This window comes from Dermacentor silvarum, chromosome 1 (genome assembly GCF_013339745.2).
Source record: "Dermacentor silvarum isolate Dsil-2018 chromosome 1, BIME_Dsil_1.4, whole genome shotgun sequence".
Taxonomy (NCBI): domain Eukaryota; kingdom Metazoa; phylum Arthropoda; class Arachnida; order Ixodida; family Ixodidae; genus Dermacentor; species Dermacentor silvarum.
Window position 1 is genome coordinate 436,461,649 of NC_051154.1, and position 15,988 is coordinate 436,477,636.

Below are 15,988 nucleotides of genomic sequence, written 5' to 3' on the forward strand. Positions count from 1 at the left end.
ATCTCGAGCAAGCCCACTTGTAACGTACACGGATCTTGAAAAAGACAAGCCCAGTTGTCGAAACGTTGGCTCCTGCTTTCACCTTGTTCTCGTTTTGCTGAATAAGTTATGTGGTTACATGTAACTAGCTACTGAAAAAGTAGTGGAATTAAAGCGAGGTTAGCGAGTAAACAATGCAGTTGACAAGTACGAAATTGCCAATAAAATAAAATTGATTACGAGAAATTGGTTATGTAGAAGTCTGGTTCCAGCCCCGGCGCACAAATATTTCATTGTAGTTAAAAAAACTATAGGAGTAGAATCAAACATCCCTGCCGGGATTCGAACCCGGGCCCTTTGGCTTAGAAGTCCAACGCGCTATCCACTGCGCCACAGGGACACACGAACGCCTGGCGGCTTCATACTAAAAATGCGACGGAATTACGTTGCAGCGACGTGACAGCGTCTTCTTTTTTGTTACGCTGCAAACCTTGCTGCGCACGACTGCAAGCTTGATTTTGAAATTTGAACTATACGTATTGAGTAGCAGGTTTAATGTATACGAGCTCCCCTTGAACCTCCAAATCGTACATTTGATCCCTGCAATATGGGTGCGCACGCGCGCCTAGCAAGGAAGCTACACTGCTCTAATGGGGCAAATCAGGTGGCTTTTGCAATAGTATGAAGGTGAAGATAATGATTTCTTCGGCTTCTAACAAATTGCCGTTCCGAAAGATGTGGTGCAGTAAAAGCCATGTGGCGAAGCGGCCATAAAATCTTGTTACCTGATTTACCGACCGCAAGCTTACTAAGTCAGCTTCAGGAACATTGTGCAATGTTTGTATGATGATACGATTCATAAAAATAATTTTCGGACAGATATTGTCTTTGCGCTTGCTAGTGTTTAGGTTGAACGATGGCAGCTGATGTTCGAGAAGCAACTTTTAGAAATACTAGGTTACCCTTAGTGAAGTCTGCTTCTACGATCCCCAAATGCATACAGGTGAATCTCATGAAGGCAGATGAATGGAGCTAATTTGATTCGAGAAGAACATGTAACGCAATTACACTCGTTCAAATCATCATCATCATGTTTATATCAACTGCAAGACGAAGGCTTCTGCCAGTGGTCTACAATTTTCCCAGTCTCGAGCCAGCTGTACCCATAATATGCCTAGAAATTTCATTCGGTTTAAGGGCACTCCGTTTGTGTCACTGAGAGCAAAAACCATTTCAACAAATCTAGCCAACATCTGTATCCAGTAGCTGTATGCTTATTTGGGAGCCACTTTTAATTAATTTAGGAGAATAGACCTTATCACATGGTATATAAATCCCGAAGTACACTTCTCGTAACTAGCAATTTCTGTCCTCGCATGTTTCAGCTAAATTTCTTTTCCGAATCAATTCATTACTCTTATTCAGTTTGTTATTCTATTCCTTTTGCAAGAACAGAAATGTCGTCATGGCGTTCTGCTCAGCAGTCGTATCTGATATTGTGTTTTGTTCCACGAATATTCGCGAGTTGGCGGACAATTAGTATAAATATTGCAGCACGGATCGTCCTTGTGCGTACAAAGTTGTTTTTAAATAGCGTTTATGCACCAATATTTGGAATATGGCATACAATACTGGAAGCTGATAAGATCATGCTATCATGTCCGGAAAGATGCGGAACTATCCGATAAGTAAAGCGGCCGTATTTGACTGAAATACGTTTTGTTTATGGTTTTATGCAATCGCCGCCGTCTTATCGCTCCCACTACAGCATGGTCAGGCGATGTTTCTTTCGTGGTCCACTTCGCTTACTAGCGGTAATTTGCGTTTGTGCGTAGCCTACTCGGAAAGCCAAGCTCGGATATCCAGAGGTTCAACCAAAGATTGCTGTTTGTTCACAGCAAACAGTCGACTCATCTTCATATTAGCATATATACTGGTAATAATTGAACGCCATTAAAATATGGCCAGTATATACGTTCCATTAGAATTCACTGTGGTTAACCCACCCACATAGTGTATGCAGAGAGCGAATAATGCATATATAACGATCATTTAAAGCCAACACACAATGAAGCTAAGGAAGCCGTGGCAGCTGCGTTTCAACGGGGGTACACTGCAAATCACCCGTGTACTGTGCACTGGGTGCACGCTGAAGACTCCCAGGTGTTCAAAATTAATCCGCAGTCCCTCATTACGGCCTGCCTTATAATGAATTCGTGGTTCATGCTAGCAAGACCCGAGAATAAAATTTTTACGCGAATAAATGTATAGGGGAAATTAGCTGTGGTTGAAATTTAGGTGTACAAAATAATCAAAATATTGGAAGTGAAAGCGGATGAAAAGATAACTTGCCGCCGGTGTGTGCCGAACCCACATCCTGTTCAATACAAAGGCACTGCTATAGCGATGGTAGATTACACTCTTCGGACGATACACAGTGAATTAATTCCAAACACTGATACGACCACAGAAGAACTACAAGCGGTAGTAGCAGCTATACAACATCTCCCAGCAACACTTATCACTACACCCATCATATTTACTGATTCAATGTCAGCATGTAGAAAACTCATACATGACGACTTACCTAAACATATAACACAACAGTTACAAGAATGTCTCCGTCAGCAGGTAGATATTGTCTGGATTCCTGGTCATGAGGCGATGTTGGGGAATGAACGAGCTAATCTGCTTGCCTGCGATATCATACTCCCGGCGCCTAACATCCCCCGGCCAAATCTATTCATCTCACCAACGCCTCCACCACAATTGCACCCATTTAGGGACGAGCGCAGGATATACCCTAAGCTACACCAAGATATTATAAGGACACAGGGCACACTCATCAGACAAGCCCAGACGAACACCCTGCTCACTCCAGCACGGAAACACCTCCTCCAAGGCATAATTACTGAAGACCTCCCTCGCTATAGCCACTGTGGTGCCTATCCTCCCAACACATCACATATCCTATGGCAATACCATCCAAAACTACCCCCCCCCTACCCAAACCTTCATCCCTCCCACCTACCCCTTCCTCCGAGTGGCTGACCGCCGCAACTACCCTTCACCACCAACGATTCCTTGCGGACTTCATCGGCCTAGCGCTGAAGCACGCCGCAAGCGACGCCCTGGACTGAGGACGTCGATGCATTTTTTAATCGCAGAATAAAGTGATTTCTCTCTCTCTCTCTCTCTCAGTATTACCCGTGCGTTGCACTACCAATTGTGCTACGGCGCCTATATCAATCAAGCCAATAACTTGAGCATTTATGTTAACAAAACGTAACATTCGGAGTTTTAGCCAGCGCCACTCAGAGCGCCACTCAGGTGGGCGAATGTTGAAAACCCTCTCTTTGCCCGATGGCGTAAGGTAACACGTGAACGGGGAAGGGCAGGCACGTGGCTTGTCTACAAAAATTTAAAAATGAGGTTTTTCGTGCCAAAACTACGATGTGATTATAAGGCACGCCGTAGAGGGGAAATCCGGAATATTTGGACTCCCTGGTTTTCTTTAACGTGCACCTAAATCAAGTACACGGGTGTTTGCACATTTCGCCCCATCAGGCGGTCCGCGGCGTAAAGATAATAGTAGATTCTGCAGATCCGCCGTTGAGTCGCGGGAAATCATCCATTCGTGTGTCACTTGATCACTAATGAAACGGAGCGCGGCACAAAGCGCTGCGAGTTCCGCTGCCGTAAATGTTGTGACGTGAGGCGTCTTGAATTTAATTGGTGTGACCTTCGTTGGTATGACAACTGTGGAGCTTGGAGATTTTAACAATCTAACAGAGATAGGGCATGGACTAACTTTTCAGTGGATTCCAAGTCACTGCGGAATTATCGGCAATGAACGGGCTGATCAAGCTGCCCGCACAGCTCACAAAGAAGATCACAAAAGACCCATACAACTTTCTAGGACTGACGCTGCACGGAAGCTCCGCGTGCTTGCTCGCCAGCGCACAAGGTCACAGTGGAATGAGTCGCACTTCAAATGTGCTCGCTTACACTCTCTGGACCCAACACTGAGCCTTCGAGAACCATCAAGGCTTCGCCGATTATTCTTATCATGCCGATTATGCCGATTATGGTTGGGCGTTGCTTTTACCAACGTAGATGCGTCCCACATAGGACTGGCCGAGAGCGCCGACTGTGACCACTGTGGCAATGAAGAACCGATTCGCCAGATTTTGTGCGACTGCCCACAGTACAGTGCGCAGAGACAATCTCTCAACAACGCGTTCAACCAATTGGACGACCGGCCTCTGTCGGAAGAAAGAATTCTCCGCCACAGACCGGACTTAACTTCACAGAAGAAGGCTTTGGGTTTATTTACCCAACAGTTTCGGTCGGTCCACCGACCGAAACTGTTGGGTAAATAAACCTAAGATAACCGCGAAGTTGTGCTTCTGATTTTTCTAAATACGCTTGGCCCATTGAAAAATCCGGTTACTATATATATATGAAGAGAGTGAGAGAGGTAACTAATACAGGCTCGTGAGCAAATTTTTTTTCTGTTAGGAAGCAGCCATTAATACAGCTAAGTTAGTACCAAGCTCCCGGCAGGCAATCAAGTGCATCGACTTGTCCGTCCACCCATTTAATCTGCAGCCAGATGTAACAATTGCGTCGAGTTACATGCGCAGAGGCACGGAACGCCAGCGTGTCCCTGTGGCGCAGTGGATAGCGCGTTGGACTTCTAATCCAAAGGTCCCGGGTTCGAACCCCGGCAGGGATGATTTTGCATGAGTCTACCCATTTATTTTTACTCTACACAGCCATTTGTATACACTAAAATAGTAGAGCGTATGCTTAGTGCTCATGGGCTGGGTATTTGCATAAACAGGGGCCGATTTCACTAAGCTGCACTGATCGTACGCAATTTTTTAGCCAAACAGTTCTTACGCTAAGATGAGGGTGCAACGGAAGTGGCGGCACATTTAACCTACGGCGTAGTTTGAAAGGAAGGAGGAAGCAAAGCTTAGATTTAACGATAACGAATGAAAGAAGCGTGGTAAACTGACAGCAAGATCTCGTACCACGCGTTTGTAGACGAGGCTATATTCTTACTGCAAATCACTGCACACCCATATTCAACGGCTTTCTTTTCCGGCCGTCTGCTACAGCGCAAACGACCACAACCACGCTCGCCCATTCACCGCCCCGCCGTCAAAAGAATGGCAGTGGAGGTGTCACGCATACTTCTCATATCTCTGCAAGACAGGACTGATGGCCTCATGGTGACATATTTGGCACAGAAAGAGACGCTCAGGCGGAGCAATTCCTGGCCAGGTTTGCGAAGGCTACTCTGTAAGTAGCATCATCATCACGACCACCGTATTACAAAGTCACTAAATATACTTATTTTGATACTAATTACGGACAGGAAAAAAAGAACGCTGCGTAATAAATAGCTGATTTGGCCTCCCGGCAAGACCACCAGCACCCGTATGTTCATCCGTATGGCATGCGATTGCGCTGCACACGGTTGCATGTGTGGTTCTAATACCACGCACAGGCTCAATACCAGATCCCTTGACATCTTCTACCGTCGTTAAGGAGCTGGTCGAAGATGTTGCCGAACGCCAACCGATGACGAAACGTGCGCTCCCTTCGCATAGGACCCCTGTCGAGGGCACGTAGAGCTATGAAAGCAGCCCTGAAAGAGAAGTGCAAAAAATTAGCGGCAGCTTTACACTAAGTGGTGCGAAGACTGGGCAAACAGCGAAGCTGGTGGCCTTTCGCTAGCTTGAACTTTGCTTTCCTTCGCTTAACTTGGTTTAGCTTGGCTGGTACTTTGCTTTAACTTTGATTAACTCTGTTTGGCTTGGCTGGTTCATAGCTTTGTCTTTGCTTTCCTTTGCTTAATTTGGTTTGGCTTGGCTGGTTCTCAGCCAAACTTAGCCGACCTCGAGTATTGGGGTGATACTCGTGTTCTAAAGGCCACTCTATACTCCAACGTCGTGTTAATGCGTGAGCGCGCTCGACACGGGGACGCCACACCAGTGAAAGTGCAGCACTGTATAGTCCGGCGCGAGGCGTGGCCGACGTATCCGGCGTTCGGCGGCATGCCCCGGCTGCAGCTGGTGTTGAGATGCGACATGCGACATTTCGCACCGGCCTCGTCACCCAGAATGGACCGCATCCGCGTCTCGTCCAGCAAGATGGGCTAATGCATACTGCTGGTGGCACGTGCAGCGAGTTCGCAGTTTCGTATCATGCTGAGATTCCTAGTTTCATATAAAACCCGCATGCGTCTAGGCGGTGCGGCACGGCGCACACGTTGGAATATAGAGAGGTCAGTTTTTGCGCCTTCCACAATCACGGCTATCCACCAGCCCATCTTGCTCGACGAGACGCGGATGCGGTCCATTCTCAATGACGAGGCTGGCTCGAAATGCAGCATGTCGCATCTCGATGCCGGCTGCAGCCGGGGCACGCCGACGAACACCGGATACGCCGACCGCGCTTCGCGCTGTGGCGAGGGTAACCTGGGAGAGGGTGGTAACCTCGCCGAGCGATGACGTCACGTGCATCACTTATAGCGTCCTCGATCACCTTGCCCCGGGGTTGCCCCGAAACCAGAATGGTGCGCTGTGCACCGCGGTGGTGGCGCACTGCGGAGTGTCAACATCGAGGACAAAACTCCACCCCGTGCAGATGCTTGCATGCAGCGCCACTTTGCCCCTGGCGCGAAAAACGTGCGCAAAACGCGCGCGCGCACGTTTTATTGTTTGCAGGTGCAGAGCATGCGCGGAAAGCACTCGAACCTTGTCAAACTGCGTGCTCCGACATACCTGGTTACAAGCACACACCAATGGATTTTATAATTAATGGCAAAAGACAATGTGGCAATGTCGGATGATGAAATGAACGATTTTATGGCGAGTAAGTATTCGTTTTTAGCAACGCACGCGCGGGGAGTCGAGATTGTGAGCAACACAGCGCGGTGCGCTTCCGCGTCCCGCTCCCAGCAAGTTCTAGCAGCACAAAGATGGGGAGCCAAATAATCTCCTTACTCCGGTGTCTTCGAGGCGCCTGACGACCCGTTCAACGAACCTGTCCACTTTCGGCCGCTCTTTCACCACATTGTTTTTGGACGAGGTCGATCAGCATGTCGTCTTCGCTGTCAGACGAACTTGAAAAAAGCTCATCGATTGCGGCAACTACCAGCGCTTCCTTTCTCATTGCCGACATCTCGACTAGTTAACTCTGTCAACTCCGTGCAACCGCAGCTATCGGGCCAGAGCGTGCGCGGTTCCGCAGTCGGCGGTGCGCGCACGTCTCGCAGTGCTTGCTGGGATTGCACCCCGGCGCACCGCCGATTTTCTCGGTGCGAGACGGGGCAACGGAAAACCACCCCAACAAGGTGCGCTTCCGGTGATCGAGGATGTTCGGTGCGCACCGGTGCGGTTGATCGAGGATGAAAGTGCGCACCAAGGCGTCCCGGTTGCCTAGCAACGCCTCGCACACCTGGTGCGAGGCGTTGCTAGGCAACGCTCGGTGACGTCATCGTCAGGCGCAGTTTTCTGTTTGCACAACGCGGCCTAACCAACAGCTTAAACAGCTCCACTGTTAAAATAAGCCGTGGTTACCGGATCTCCAGAAATTACGAGAGAAAGTTTCACTACGCAACATCCACACGTGCAAGTTTCGCTGCCTGTCACACTTTGACGTCGCATCAGCGTTCACCGCTTCTTCATGGCTTCTTCTCAGCTTATAAAACACAATGATGCCTCGCAGCAGGCCCAGAGTGTCCTTGATTTGCAGGTTCAGGTGGCCACATTCCGACAGAGGCGAAGTGCACATATATGCGCGTATGCATAAATTTTGAAGACTGGTAATAAATCATAGGTGGGTGACGTCCTGGCATGGAACCCCTAACTACACTATCAGCTATATCCTAAGTGGCACCTCACAGTAGTCAAGGATATAATCAGTCAAATTCACCACGATGATTAGCGCCTATTTTCCATAGGTTAACCAGCCTCATAAGAACGCCCATTCAAGGGCACGTCAGCATAATGCGCAACACCGTACACATACAACATAACGGTTGCGTTTTATATCTGGTTTCACATGAAATCTGCTCAAGTCATCGATCTTGCTACACTGACGCACTTTGTTCGGAGGCGCCGCTGCTCATATCCCAGGTAGCACGAAAGGGATACATTACGTTTTTTTCACCGCTTATCTGAGACAATGAACATGTCCAAAAAAAGATGCAATATAGAAGCTCATACTCTAGAAAACTCCGAATGTCTAGTCTTATGTGCGGCTTAATCAATCTTATAGACGATCTCAATCTACTTTTAAAATCTTCGCATATGACCCCGTCCAGAAATGGGCTTTCCAAATTCCTAAAGAATCTCACCCAAAACTGTTGTCAAAATTCCTTTTAAGACGTTTTCAAACCGTCGTGAAAAATCCGGTTGAGTGTTCTGCTCTTGTTTCGGTAGCTTACATTTACATTCTTTTACAGAGGAGACGGGACAAGATCAGCGCGAGTAACCGGCGATTGGAGAGGCGAAACTACGACAAGGGGCACTGCGGCTAACCAGAAAGAGTTCCGGGCCGTTCCCACTGTTTACACTCGAGGGTAGTTCAATCTATCAGCTGTGGTTTGGAAGCGATTATTCGGTTTGACGGCTGCTCAACGTACGAACTAGAGCTAAACAGATCGTGATAACGATCCATAATAGCGAAGCCGCCACTGTCAATAAATTCTGACTTCGCCACATAAGCAACATGACAAAGAGCCCAGCACTCTCGTCATCTGCATGCACTTGCACAACCGTGCATACGCCTGCGGTCACTTCTCTAACCTTTGCAAGAGCACGGGAGAAAGGTGCAGTCACTTCCCTAACCTTTGCCACAGCACGGAAGAAAGGAAGCTCTTGCACCGTAATAAGTAGATGCCAAAGTAGATATTGATCAAGTATGAGTTTATTTTCCGATTCAGAATACTTATAAGTAAACCAGTATAATAAATATTATACCACTACCAATGTAAAAATTGAACACAGATTTTCACGCAAACAGCAGATCGGACATGTAGAATAAGTTAAAAAGGATACAAAAATAATCGTAACAGCAGAAACGTATTGTATTATGTTGTGCTAAACTACAACCAACCAACCAAAAAAATCCCTCTAAGTTTTTACATAACACGTGAAAGATTTATCAATAACACAAAACTTTGATAGCTTTTCAAGAGACTTCGTGATTCCTAGTACGTAACAGGCAGCATCAAGGGCAAAAACACACGTTACCTAAAAATAATATATTTTTCAAAAAATTAATATCACTAAGACATGAAGACAGACAGTTTAAAGAATACATAAGCAGGTGAAACCAAATGTAGGCTAGAAAAACTACTCCCCACATGTAATAAAAAATTGTCACTGGAAAGAACCCTACAAACACGGAACTTCTAATGCATCCTTTCAAGTGACTAGTACCTGAAGGTACGTGCCAAACTTCAATGTGGTTATGATTAACAAAAATGAGGCCTCTCGGTTTCTCTTGTTCTTCAAGTACATTATTTCTAGTTCCATAAGATTTCTCTGAAACGGAAAAGATTCAGCACATAACAGTATCTCGAATGGATTTCTTACCGCCTCATATAACTGGCAACAACACAATTGCATGCAAACGTATATAGGTTATTAAAACATATTGACAATGATTTAGACAATGATCTGTCGTGTTGTCTCATCACAAAACTGTAAACAAATATGAGTATTATGCCTTGAGTTTCAGTAAAGATTACATGAATATGATTAATCCTTTCCGACGCTATGCACACAATTCAATACACCAAGATAGTGCATTAATAGCAATGGCATTGATTAAAGTAAGGATATTTAAAATGTGTCCCGTACATCTTCAAACTCTTCTAATTGAAATAGTGCTGCATGTTTGAATTACACAGGCAAATTGTTTTAGTAAAGGAAGTATGAAGGTAGATGGTTGGGTACTTTGCTTGGTGTATGTAATTGTATGTATGTCACTTTCATCGTTTTTCACAGTGTGTTGCACCAGTCATAATTTTCGAATGGCTGGATAGGTGCTATTCAAGCCTGGTAGACATGAAATAGTTGATGTTTGCAAATCTGATGTACTTGCACTGAGTTTTTGCATGGAGTGCACATTCCATAAACTTGACAAACTCACTAAAGAACAGAAAACTCCTAATCTATTGTACTTCTGTAAGCATTTTATGAATATGAAGATGTAAGAAATGCGGTGAATCTAAGTTTTCAATCAACACAACTAATTGGCATGTGAAAGGGTTAAGGAAAGAGGCTCCTTGAAACAATTTCTCGAAACATCGCAACATACCACCTGAGGGTCTCCAACCTTAACCTCTTACTACTGTTTTGCAAATCACAATATTGACTGAATGCAATATTTTTCTGACCAGTCTTTCATGTAATGTAAAGAAAGTTAACAGGCCTAGTCTTACATGAAGATAAAGTCAAAATCATTTATTTATAGCACTCACATAGCAGCAGTTCTGAACTTTTCTTTATCAGTATAGTACTTGTGATTCACCTTAGTATTGCTGAGTACAGGTAGAGATATGGTTAGTTGTTTACTAGAAAGGATCCCGAATTTTCCACCTTCTGATTGTAGCTTAGACCGTCACTTGTACTTCACAAGGAGTGGACTGTGGTAGCTGGGAAATATAGTTTTCCTGAGAATTTCCATGCATGCAATTTTGATTCTGTCTGCTAGCATGTTTGTATTACAGCATGAATTTCATAGATTAGAGGCTCCATGAAGGTACATTCTGTCGTTGAATGTCTATGAGATGGTTAAGCAGGTTGACTGTATCTAGTTACAACTCCTCATGTCCTGTGGCAGTTACGTTTGTGTGGTTTGGTGCTGTCAGTGTAAGCTTAACATTTCTTTCCTTCTCCCAGGAAGGACACAAGCATTGAGGAGCCATTTGACCTGCCACTACACTGATACGGTATTTGGTAGGTTCTATTACAGGTTTTCTTTCGTGTAGTAGTACCTGCTATAATTCTGTATAACGTGTTCAGACCTTTAGTCAGCAGGCTGTTTGACAACAGGTGTTTACAAATGAATAACTAACAAGATTTTCAAGGCATTTTTCTGCAATTAATTGATGAGCCATCCAGCAAGTGCTGCTCTCCTGCCTTAATGCACAAACCTTCAAATACTGTTAACCCTATATCACAAGTGTTCAGCAAATGGAGATGACTGTTCACAGCGACAAGTTCATAATGTTTACTTACATGCAAAAGGGAGTCAAACGTCAGGTACACATTTGAAGTTTTCCAAAACAAGTTCATCATCATAGTGCATAAATGAAGAAGTAACTTAGCGCAATAAAAATACACAGGCACAAGAAAGGGAGACAAAGACAAGCGCTTGGTGACTCAGAAGTGTGTGACATATATGTTCCAATCAATTATTATTTTCTAAATTTTCTTCTACTGATCCAGGATTCCTGTGACTACTTGCCTTAGGTAACATACTCTGTTGCCTTCTTGCCCTAGGAAACATAACTAGTGCCTCCTTGCAGCCCTTTAAACTGGCAACATCTTCACCACCGACAGTAGAGCATGTCCAGATAAATTCAACTAGACATGCCTGGTGACCACTTAATTTTGATGAACAAATTTTATTTTGTGCCCGAGCCTGACGACAATGAAATCAATGATCTATTTTGTTGTAGCACAAGCTGAACGACAAGGACAACAGAAAGGCAACTTTGATGCACAGCCAGCGTTAACGTTCAACAGCAGATTCGTTTCCAGTTCTCATCACTATATATACCCTGAAAACGTCATACAACAGGTGTAAAAGCTCGGTAAACATGAACTAAAAAAAACGGGAACCACACGCATGCAGTTTTTTAGCCACATAGATTGACAGACATGTAGACGTTTAACGCGAACAAAGATCGCATCATCTTCCACCTGCTTCTACTCATGATAACTGTTTTTTTAATCTAGGTTTGTGCTTGCATCTTTGGCAATGAAGGGCAAGAAAACCATCAGCAGCCAGGTATTTACTTTGTTATTGTGTTCCCGTAGCCTGTCATTTATACATCTACCAGTTTGACCAATGTAGGACCGTCCACACTCAAAGGAATGTCGTATAAAACACACGTGATGCAATCAATGAATTTGTTTTTATGTTCATTTTCGCATGCAGTATCCGCAATTCTTTCTGGCTTTGTCTTCCTACACAGGCTCTCCAATTTATTAGGAGCTGAAAAAACTATGTTGATATCAGACCTTCCAGCAATCTTTATTCTGTGGGAGAAACTATGTATGTAGGGGATGACAGCAACCTTTCTTTTCTTTATGTCGGTGTTTGTACCATTCACTTGCTCGGAACCTTTTTTCACTTGGCTCGGGTAACCAGCGCCGCTTAAACGTGAGACTTGCCATCTGAAGCTATTGTGCATTAGGTGCCGGCATGGCTTCTTAAGCGCTTCACTGAAACACACCTTCATGATTCCCCCTCTTCAAGTTTTGTATGCACGGAATGAAATGGTAAAAGTGGCTTACTTGCCCTAGGTTCTTAACCCCAGCAGGTTTTGTTATCGGTGAGCACAAAATTAATGTGAAGGAATCCAAACTTCCCGTCACATGGCTATCCTGCACCTAATGCACGATTGCTTCGAACGGCAAGTCTCACGTTTAAGCGGCTTTGTTTACCCGAGCCACGTGCTCATGTCAGTCGCAGCAGGACTGCTTAAAAAAGCACAGCAAAAAGGTTCTGAGCAGGTATATAGTACAAGTACCGATATAAAGAAAAAGATTGCTGCCATGCCCTATATACATAGTTTCTCCCACAGATTAAAGATTGCTGGAAGGAGTGACATCAGTGTTGTTTTTTCGACGCCTACTAAATTAATGAGCCTGTGTGGGAAGTCAAGGCCAGAAAGAATTTTGGATACTGCATGCGAGAAGGAACATAAAAGCAAATTCATTGATTATATCGCGTGTGTTGTATACCGCATTCCTCTTGGGTGTGGAGGGTCCTACATTGGCCAAACTGTTAGATGTATAAATGACAGGCTATGAGAACACAATAACAAATTAAATACCCTGGCTGCTGACGGTTTTCTTGCCCTTCATTGCCAAAGATAAGTGCAAGCCTAGATTCAAAAAAGCAGTCATCATGAATAGAAGCAGGTGCAAGATAATGCGCTGAACTATAGACACTAGAAACATATCAACATTTGGTGACGCATGCATCAGTAAGCCTTCAATTTCATTATCCTCGAAATAGCTTGATTATCTTTGTTCGCGTTAAACGTGTACATGTGTCAATCTGTGTGGCTAAAAAAACTGCATGCGTGTGGTTCCTGGTTTTCTTTAGTTCATGTTTACCGTGCCTTCACACGTGTTGTATGACGTTTTGAGGGTATATATAGTGACGAGAACAGGAAATAAATCTGATGTTGGAAGTTAACACTGTGTGCATGTCAAATGTGCCTTTCTTTTGTACCTGTTGTTCAGCCTTGCGCTGCAATAAAATAAAAGATGCCATACAAACAAGCCCCTATAGCTACCCTCATTGTTAGTTTCGCAAGAAAAAGAATTGTCTTTGAAAATAAAATATAGAAGCACCTGTTCAGTTGGAAGCATTTTTTTCTGGATTCTGCCAAATCCGTATTTTGATTCATCCCAAAGAAAAAGTGTTGTGGCTATGGCTCTAAGAATATTTTGGCACAGACTGCAGGCAAATAGCATGAATTCCAACTAATTACCACGGAGTATCCCTGCTACGATATAAAGTAAAACTTTGAAAACGCATCATTGCACATGTTTTAAGTTCAGTGTGTTCTTCTCTGCATCTATTAACAGCACGGAATTTGGCCATCCTGTTGCCATTGAAGTCGCAGACATTTGGGCAAATAGCTCTGCCCTCGTTGACTCTCAAAATCCACGAGAAGCGCTCATATTTGGACATTGCTTTAGTTTGAGCTTTACTTTAAAATTTCTTTAGGAGAGGCGGAATTCCCAAATTAAGCATGTCACCCAAGTAATGCTGTCTGGAACGACATGTTGCATTATTTGTTTGGTTCTGGGGTTGCCAGTCAAGGAATGGACAGAATAAACGGTACTGCCTGTAGCTGCCACATATGGGGTCCATGTGTACTTGTTGCAGGTTCATTTACGTCGCGAAAGTGCTACAGGTTACTTCGAAAAGCACAGACTGACAAAACGGCAAATTTTTGGGGGAACACAGCGACTTATGTGGATTGACCTTGGGTGGTGTGTCTATAATTATAACTTTTTAAAGGGGTGGAGATAGTATGTAGACGCACTGACGACCATAACTTTCAATTATCATTGCTTAAGTAAAAAGTATATTGCACATTGATACTTTCATGACAAAAACCAACCAAATCTGAAAGAGGCTGAAAGGCACACATGTTGTATTGCAAGGCATGCTTTCTTCATATTGTTGCTAATTTATAAGCTGGTCATCTGGACAGTACCTCTGGCTTGGTTGTTTTGCATCGGAATTGTACAACATGAGTGGTTTGAGCTCGTTTTAAGAGTGCTTCATTGTTTTGGGAAAACAGTGGAATCTGCAAGGTTTTCTATTAGAGCAGTGCAAGTTGAAAGCCATGGTCCGCAGTATGGTGGGGGTCGTGGTAGCTCTACCTACATGCAGAAAATGTAATCTCTGACTGTCAATGTGCACGTGAGAGTTTTGCCTGTTCCAAGTGAGCCATCAAATAACTTGGGTAGATTTCATCTGAAGTTTTTCATGTTATAAGGCTAGGAACATATACCAACAAGGCAGAGTATGACATTTTTTTAGAGCACTGGTAGTTACATTTGTGACTTGGAAATCATTTATTGTTGATGTATGTGACTAAATATGGTGATGATGGTGGTACAGTAAACCTTGTTACAAGAGGCACCCAAGGGACTCGGGAAACATGTCTCTTGTAACCAAAATTCTAAACACACTGAGGAGTCGGACTAGACCACTTTATTATACATGAGCACCAAAGTGTGTTTAAACTCATCTTTGATGCGAACAGAGCTCTCATGGAAACATGGCTATGGCTCCGGAGTTTGATTACCGGCATACAAAGCGACCAGCACCGTATACGCTGTGACAGAAATCCAACTCAATGGTACTCTGTCACAGAGTCGGTGTGGGAGCGCGACGATTATAGAAGCATAATGGCAGAAAATTCAGTGAAATTGGTAGTCTCAACCATGTGAGGAATGAGAGCCGGCTGCGGAACGAAACAAAATAGAGCCAAGTGAGTGAAAATTGCAGCGCATACCGGTTAGTACGACGTTAGCCGCATTACGTGAGCGTGTCTGGGTTGTGTCCCTTATAAATAGTGAAGAATTTGCTCTAGGGACATAAAAAAAGTTGTCCTTAGTAACCGAGTGTCTCTTGTAACCATGTCTCTTGTATGCAATGTTGTTAACATGGCGAACATAGGAAAACCAACAAAACCATTTTGAAATGTCTCTCATAACCGAGTGTCTCTTGTAACGAGATTTTACTACTTATAAAGAGTCTTAATCGATTGTTTTTTTTCCTTTTCAGGCAAAGGCAGGAGGCATCTGCAAGCAACCAATCATTCCGATTCTCAACCAATCCTTCTAGTCAGCCCATTTCTAGTGTCTTATCTTGCAAGTTTTTTTCAGTAAAGCACAATAAACACGCAGTTTTGTTCACGATTCAGGTGGCTTGTTGCTTTTTGGGCACGAATTTGTATGTATGCTTTGTACACGTCATGTACAGAACTCAAATGCAACATGGCAACACTGACACGAAGATGAAGCGGTGTAGAAGACAGTTACACAAGGAGGAAACGTGCACACACAGCATTTTCAGTGTGGTGTATGTCCACTTATGTGCATTGATTTCTGTCCCATTTCAAGCTATATCTGATGTGAGTTAGCCATGTTGTAATGTACAACTTGGTATAACTTATTTCAATGAAACAAACAATTTTCTCATTTGCTGGAGATATACACCC

The 15,988-nt window shown here is 44.1% G+C and overlaps 1 long non-coding RNA gene and 2 other non-coding genes across 3 annotated transcripts; 2 read left to right on the plus strand and 1 right to left on the minus strand.

The window, feature by feature from the left end:
- Positions 1 to 306: 306 nt before the first annotated feature.
- On the minus strand, positions 307 to 379 carry Trnar-ucu (transfer RNA arginine (anticodon UCU)). Its single transcript has one exon. It is a non-coding gene; the product is annotated as a tRNA-Arg (tRNA).
- A 4,265-nt stretch (positions 380 to 4,644) lies between these two features.
- On the plus strand, positions 4,645 to 4,717 carry Trnar-ucu (transfer RNA arginine (anticodon UCU)). The gene has a single exon. It is a non-coding gene; the product is annotated as a tRNA-Arg (tRNA).
- Positions 4,718 to 10,669: 5,952 nt separating this feature from the next.
- On the plus strand, positions 10,670 to 15,671 carry LOC125942808 (uncharacterized). The gene is made up of 2 exons (XR_007465374.1): positions 10,670 to 10,964; positions 15,553 to 15,671. It is a non-coding gene; the product is annotated as an uncharacterized LOC125942808 (long non-coding RNA).
- The last annotated feature ends 317 nt before the right edge of the window (positions 15,672 to 15,988 follow it).